The 8,304-nt window shown below is 33.6% G+C and overlaps 1 pseudogene; it reads left to right on the forward strand.

Moving 5' to 3' along the window:
* Positions 1 to 269: 269 nt before the first annotated feature.
* Positions 270 to 1,113, forward strand: LOC117023846 (voltage-dependent anion-selective channel protein 2-like; annotated as a pseudogene).
* Positions 1,114 to 8,304: the final 7,191 nt, after the last annotated feature.

The raw sequence follows: 8,304 nt of genomic DNA on the forward strand, positions 1-8,304 counted from the left end.
TTATCTGACTTCGCCCTCCAGCTGCTGCAGCTGCAGCCCTCTGGCCTCAGCTGAGAGTGGAAAGGTGGCAGCGGACCCCTCAGGAAACCACTGTGATGCGATCTTTACAACTCAGCTCCAATATCACCTCCATTGAAAAGCCTTTCCTTAGTCTCCCCCCAAACAGCCTGACTAATCATGTCCTTCTCTTCTAGGATTCCAAAGCAACCTCAAGTTTCCTAGATCACCTCTTCCCATAGTCTCACCACAGTGACTTAGGACAGAGCTTCATGAGGCCAATGTGTATCCTTCCATCACATGCTGACCTTGGCAAAGCTGCCAAAAATATTGTCAACAAAAGATTTGGTTTGGGGTTGGTAAAACTGGGTATGAAAACAAAGTCATGCAGTGGTGTGAAATTCTCAAAGTCTGGTTCATCTAATATAGTCACTGGTAAAGTTACTGGGACCTTGGAGACCAAATATAAATGGTGTGAGGATGGTCTGACTTTCACAGAGAAATGGAACACTGATAACACAGTAGGAACAGAAATCGCAGTGAAGACCAGATTTGTCAAGGTTCAAAATCTGATACCACCTTTTCACCAAACATAGGAAAGAAAAGTGGTAAAATCAAGTCTTCTTACAAGAGGGAGTGTATAAACCTTGGTTGCGATGTTGACTTTGATTTTGCTGGACCTGCAATCCATGGTTCAGCTCTCTTTGGTTATGAGGGCTGGCTTGCTGGGTACCAGATCATCTTTGACAGTGCCAAATCAGGAATAACTTTGCAGTGAGCTGCAGGACTGGAGACTTCCAGCAACACACTAATGTTAATGATGGGATAGAATCTGGAGGATCAGCTTATCAGAATGTATGTGAAAATCTTGACACATCAGTAAACGTTGCTTGGACATCCGGTACCAACTGGTACTCACTTTGGAACAGCAGCTAAATATCAGTTGGATCCCACTGTTTCCGTTTCTGCGAAACTCAACAATCTAGTTTAATTGGAGTGGACTACACTCAGACTCTGAGGCTCGGTGTGAAGCTTACACTGTGTGCTCTGGTAGATGGGAAGAACATTAATTCTGGAGGCCACAAACTTGAGCTTGCCCTGGACTTGGAGGCTTAATCCAGCTGAAAGAAACCTCTGGGAATGGGTATCAGAAGATTTGGCCTTCATATATATCCAGTGTGACCAGCAAGCTTCCCCCCCTGCTCTTTCCCAGCTAAGAAGGTGATCAAAGCAAAGGCTGATCTAAACAAGAGCTGTATTTTAAATATTTAGACAGTTACTTGTTAGCTGGTTTCTAGTTGGCTATCTATCTACTTATTTAAATGTATTTAACTGTTAAATGCACTACCCACCAATAATGAAATAGACCTTTATGAAAACTGTAAAAGAAAAAAAAGATAACTTATCTGCTCACAGAATTTACAACATACAGTGGTGAGAAGCAAGTAACTACAATTTTAAAAAGATCCCATTTGGAAAAGGGAGCACGGGAAACATAAGCAGTATTCAATCTCTATCACATATCAAAATTAACAGATATCAGAACTATCTGATAGGATTAGTTAGACTTCCTGCCGTAGGATGGAATCCTTTTCCTGATTAGACATATGGAAAGCTTTTATTTCTCCTGGGTACAAAAATCTTCTTTTTCATCAGCCTTCAAGGTATCACCTTAGGCAAAGGGGATGGGGATATCCTTCTTGCTACCTGCATTGCTACCGCAGTTTTTTTGCCTATCTGTGTTACTTAGAGATAACAGTGTTTGTGTTAAGGGCTGAATAATCAGGGGTTGTAGCTGGCCAAGCCTGGAGTTTCTGTAAAAAGTCTGCTGTCAAAAATATAGCCACCTTGCAGTCCTTATGCTTTTGGTCAATTCATTGTACAGGTAAAGACAGTCAAAGCGATCATCTAGGCACAGCCTGGTAATTTGTTTTGTTTTGTTTTGTTTTTTAATTTATTGGGGGGACAATTGTTAGTAAAATTACATAGATTTCAGCCTGGTAATTTTTAGCTTTTAAGTATAGACTTCTGTTCAGTCCCCTCAATCTTACCGGCCATCTTCCACATAAATCTCATTGGCCAGAATCAGACCATAGCAGATCCCCTAGCCATGAGAGAGGATAGAAAATTGAGATTTCACTTTCCTGGGCTATCTAGAGAGGAAGGCAAAAAAAAAAAAAAAAAAGTTTGTGAATGGGCAAATTTGATGACTGTCTTATGGGGTTACAAATAGAGCCATTCTTCTTTCATTGTCTGTTTCCAAAGGAGCCACTGCACTTCTGTCTTTAATGTTGGGTTCTGAGAGTTGATAAACAACCATGATTACTGCTATCATTTTCTGAGTTTATAGTCTTCAAATATAATCAATATATTCTTGCACCATGACCAGTGTTGACAAATAAAGCAAACAGAATAGAAAAACAACAAAATAGTTGTTGTTTTTAAAAAAATATTAACAAAATTGACAAAACTTTAGACTAAGAAAAACTTTAAACTAGACTAAGAAAAAGGAGGGAAGACAGGTAATTCAAATCAGAAATTAAGTAGGAGACATTATAATTGATGCCACGGAAATTTTAAAATCATAAAAGACTATTATGAACAATTATACACCAACAAATTAGACAACATAGAAGAAGTGGGTAAGTTCCAAGAAACATAAAACATACCAAGACTAAATCATTAAGAAATAGAAATCTGAATAGGACTATAACTAGTAATGTGATTGCATCAATAATAAAAAATAAAAAAATCCTCCCCTCCAAAAAAAATTCTAGGATCAGAAGCCTCTACAGGTGAATGCTGCCAAACTTTTGAAGAAAAAAATAACACCAAACCTTCTCAAACTCTTGTAAAAATTTGAAGTGGAGGGAACACTTCCCAACTAATTTTATGAGACCAGCATTACCCTGATACTGAAGCCAGATAAGGACACTAGAAGAAAAGAAAATTTGAGAATACTATGCCTGAAGAATATAGATGCAAAAATCCTCAACAAAATATTAGCAAACCGAATTCAACAACGCATTAAAAGATCACACACCATGATCAAGTAAGACATAGCCCTGGGACGCAAAGTGGTTCAACATATGAATATCAAGCAATGCAATACACCATATTAACAGAATGGAAGATAAAAAATCATATTATTATCTTAATAGATGCAGAAAAAGCAATTGAAAAAAACTAAATACATGATAAAAAAAAATTCAACAAACTAACAATATAAGGAAATTACCTCAACATAATAAAGGCCATATATATAACATATATAATAGGTAACATCAGACTCACCAATGAAAAGCTGAAATCTTTTCCTCTAAGATCAGGATGTTCCCTCTTGCCACTTCTGTTCAACATAGTACTGGAAGTCCTAGCCAGAGAAATGAAGCAAGAAAAAGATATAAAGGCATTCAAATCCAAAGGAAGAATTAAAATTATCTGTGTTTGCAGATGACATGTTTTATTTCGATAACCCTAAAGATTGCAAACACACACAAATAAAATTTGTTAGAACTAATAAGTGAATTCAGTAAAGTTGCAAAATATAACATCAACATACAAAAATCAGTTGCATTTCTATAAACTAACAAAAATCAATCTGAAAAGGAATTGAAGAAAATTTCACTTACAATAGTATCATAAAGAATAAAACACAAGAATAAATTTAACTAAGCAGTTGGGACAACATGGATGAACCTAGAGGTATTATGCTTAGTGAAATAACTCAGAGGAAGAAAGACAAATACCATATGATCTCACTTACATTTGGAATCTAAAGAACAAAATAAATAAACAAAACAGAAATAAACCAATAGATACAGAGAAAGAACTAATGCTTACTAGATTGGAAAGGGTGGGAGAGGGTGGGGGTAAGTGAGAAAAGTGAAGGGATTAAGAAGTACAAAATTACAGGAGAGTCACGGGGATGCAAAGTACCGTATGGGCAATATAGTCAATAGTATTGTAAAAACTATGTATAGTGTCAGATGGGTAGGTAGTAAACTTATTGGGGGGATTACTTCATAAATTATATAAATGCCTAACCACTGCACTGTACACATGAAACTAATATAAAATAAAATTGTCAACTACAATTTTAAAAAATAGTCACATGGATGTGTAGTACATCATTGGGAATATAGTCAATAATGTTCTAATAATTGTACGGTGTCAGATTGGTAGTAGACTTGTACCCTTGTTGGGGTTATCACTATGTGTGTTATGTAAATGTCTGATCACTATGTTGTTCTGTATGCTTAAAACTAAAGAGAGAGAGAGAGAGAGAGAGAGAGAGAGAGAGAGAGACAGACAGACAGACAGACAGAGAAAGCCAAAAGAAAAATTAAACAAAAAAAAAAAATCTAACAGTGGGTGTAGTGGCAGAGATAGCCAAGTAAGCAATAATTGTTGAGCACTAGTATTTAAGTGAATTAGGTACTTAACTGATGTCAGTGTTTCTTCTAACCTTACTCCAATTTTGTATCATAAAGCAAATATAAGTTAATATTTTGCTTAAAAAAAAAATTAACCAAGGAAGAGAAAGACTTGTACACTAAAAGCTACAAATTGTTCATCACAGAAATACTAAAAAGATACAAATAAATGTTCATGATTGAAAGACTTAATATTGTTATGATGTCCACAACTACTCAAAGTGATCCATAGATTTGATATAGTTTCTATCAAAATTCCAATGTTATTTTTCACAGAAATGGAAAATAAAAATCCTAAAATTTGTATGGAACCACTAAGGATCCAAAATGGCCAAAACAATATTGAGAAAGAAGAACAAAGCTGGAGGCCTCACACTTCCTAATTTTAGAACATATTACACAGCTACAGTAATCAAAACAGTATAGTGTTGGCATAAAAATAGACATGTAGAATAATGGAACAGAATAGAGAACCAAGAAATAAACCTCTACATATCTGGTCAAATGAATTTCAACATTGGTGCCAAGACCACAATACCTAAACTTGGAATTCATTTACCACATGTTATGACTACTCTCATAGTATCCTAAAAATATCCTGTTCAACCTCATCAGCTTGACATTTCAATCCAAGTTGGGAATTTATTGTGCATTCCATCTAACACATAATGCATATAAATGCTAAATGAAATTGGTCAAATCCTTAACTGTTGAATTTCTCTGTTGATACTTAATGCTGTTCCTGCCACATAAGTGTCTATTTATCTTTTCTATTTGATTCCTCTTTGTAAAATATTCCCCACTATCTTCTGACAGCTATTTTTATTTAAATAGCCTTTGCTGTGAACATTTATTGAAGATTTCTTGAAAGTCTATAGCAATCACATGCAATAGTTGCCTCTTTATATGCACTTTTACATCAAATTAAAAACAATAGTCAGGTCTGTTATAATCATCTGTCTGTGCTTCATCTGCATGTTGTATATGAAGACAGAACTTTTATTTACAAACATAGCTTAACACATAATATTGCAAGAAGTAAGCATTCAAGAAATTAATGCTTAAATATTCCATTATCATTTTTATTTTTGAAAATTCCAAAAATAAATATGTGTAAAAATGAGACTAAACGGTTAAATTGTACCCTGTTCAAGCTTCTAAATGTACAAGATTGGCAAAGTGCCATATTGCCAGATTTAACCAATAAAAATAAACCCACCTAATTTTTAAATTTAATTAAGAATAAATAAGTTTCAGCATAAATATGCCCCAAATATCTTATGGGCATATTTGTATTAAAAAGAAAAATATTGGTGTTTATCTGAAATTAGATCTCACTGGGCATCCTAAATTTTATCTGGTAGCCCTACAAATTGGTATACTGTAGCCCCTTTGCTTCTTGCTTTTTTAAAGAATATCATATTTTCAACCAAAAGATTTCCTTTAAAATTTAAGAAAGGTATCCTGCAGTCCAGGTAATCTGTCTTAATTTAGTTAACTAATTAGGCCCAGAACAGCCTATCCATATACTAATTTGCAATCTAATACTGCAACCATATGTGTTTCAAAGGCTATTTTGAACTGAAAGTTTTCTTTACCGTATTCCTATTAAAAATTAAGGCAAACCTTTAGTTCAGTTTAATGGTATTTCTGTTTCACTGAGAATAAACTTTCTTTTTATTATCTAGTTTTTATATAACTATTGTAGTTTAGAAGCATTTAAAAATATTATTTGATTTTGGTGTCTAATTTAAAATATACCTGTTACTTTTACCACTAGCTGCCCCTTTCCTCTACCTCCCTACTTATAGTCTAAAATAATAAATGTATAATTTTTTTTCATCTTATTTCCACTGACCTAACAAAAAGTAATAACAGCTTCTGGCAATAGAAAAGTATTAATAGAATCAATAGAGTATTGATTAAAGTCAGCACTAAATTTCAGTGCTTTTAACATTAACATTTTTCTGTAATTTCAGAAAAAACAATGTGAGTTTAGGAGAAAATGTTAGACATTGCTCAGTAGAAATTATTTTAAATTGATTTTACCTTACTTAAGTAACTTCAGACTTCCTGTTACTGAGTTTTAAATAACTCTCTTTTCATTTTCTTTAATATTAGTCAGTGTTTTTTAATTGATAGTCAATTTTGTAAAGTATTTTGGGCTTACCAAAAAAATTGAGTAGAAATACAGAGTTCCCCATATACTCCCTTACCCACCACACTCATGCACCTGAACCCTATTATTCCCCTATTATTATATGCACCTAATTCCCTATTATTAACATCTTGCATCAGTGTAGTACATTTGTTACTACAATTGGTGAGCCAAATGTGATACATAATTATTAACTAAAATCCATAGTTTATATTAGGGTTCACTCTTTGTATTGAACATTCTATAGGGTTTGACAAAGATAGAATATGTATCCAACATTACAGTAACATGCAGAATAATTTAATTGCCCTAAAAATTTCCTGTTCTTCACCTCTCTCTCTCTCTCTCTTTCTCTGTCTCTCTCCTTGACCTCCTGGCAACCACTGATCTTTCTGTCTCTACAGTTTTGCCTTTTCAAAAATGTCATATAGGTTGGAATCATACAGTATGTAACTTTTCAGATTGGGATCTTTGATTGAACAGTATGCATTTAAGGCTCCTCCAGGTCTATTTGTGGCTAGATAGCTCACTTCTTTTTATTGTTCAATACTATTCCATTGTAAGGATGTACCAAAATTTCTTGCTCCACTCACTCTTGAGAGATATCTTGCTTGCTTCCAAATTTTGGCAATTATGGATAAAGCTGTTATCAACATTTGTGTGTAGGTTTCTCTGTAGACAGTCACAAGCTTTTTAACCAAAGTTTTGCATTTGTTTGTTTTTCCTTCTTTTACCAGAATGCCAAATTCTGTTATGCTATTATTATTATTATTATTATTATTATTATTATTATTATTATTATTATTACTATATAATGTCAATGTATAATTATCTTCTGTGTTAATTTTTATTTGCCTCTCAAAACAGAGAATAATTCAGACAATTATAGAATCCCTTTCTTTGACTCCAGTTATCATGTTGTTTTTGGTTTCCGTATAGATCTGGTAATGTAATGCAGTAGCTCTACACTCCTGTTATCATGGCAGAATAAAAAGTGTTGGTACCTTTATTTGTGAGGGGAAGATAATGGAGGAGATGGTTTGTCAGTAGTCTTACTTGAAATGAATTATACCCTTTCTCAATAGCCTTTCACTATTATCCTTAATTGGGTTGGTAAATCATATGAAACTAAAAGCTATAAATATCAAATCAAGTATGCCTTCAAATATCTTACTTCATAAATAAAGATTTATTCATTGAAGCCATATTACTTTATATTCCATGGTGTTATATAAGAAGCATATCAAGAAAATTAAGTCAGAATCAGACAACTGTTCAAATACTAGAGTATTCAAATGTTAGAATTATTCCTAATAAAGAATTTAAAATGAGATAATCTCTATTTTTTATATTAAGATAATTATATACTGCATTTGTGGCTTTTGCAAACATGGCTGTAACTACCCCTGGCATTGTATTGCTTACTGTCTTTTTTGCTTACTTTCCCCACTTATTAAAGCTATTTATTTACAACAAATACTTTGTATGCAAACATTAGTCTGCTGTTAACAAAAGTGAAGCCCAAATTTGTAATTAGCTACAGCTGTACATGCTGCTTCCTTTATTCAAAAGTCTTCTACCATTGTGAAGCTGTTTTGCACATTTTATGCTTTGTGGGAACCAATCTTGAATACTATAAAAAGGGCTTGTTCTCCATATGCTGAGTTCAAATTAACTATTATCTGTTCTAATTGGGATGGGGGCGTACAGTTG

This window comes from Rhinolophus ferrumequinum, chromosome 6 (assembly GCF_004115265.2).
Source record: "Rhinolophus ferrumequinum isolate MPI-CBG mRhiFer1 chromosome 6, mRhiFer1_v1.p, whole genome shotgun sequence".
Taxonomy (NCBI): Eukaryota; Metazoa; Chordata; class Mammalia; order Chiroptera; family Rhinolophidae; genus Rhinolophus; species Rhinolophus ferrumequinum.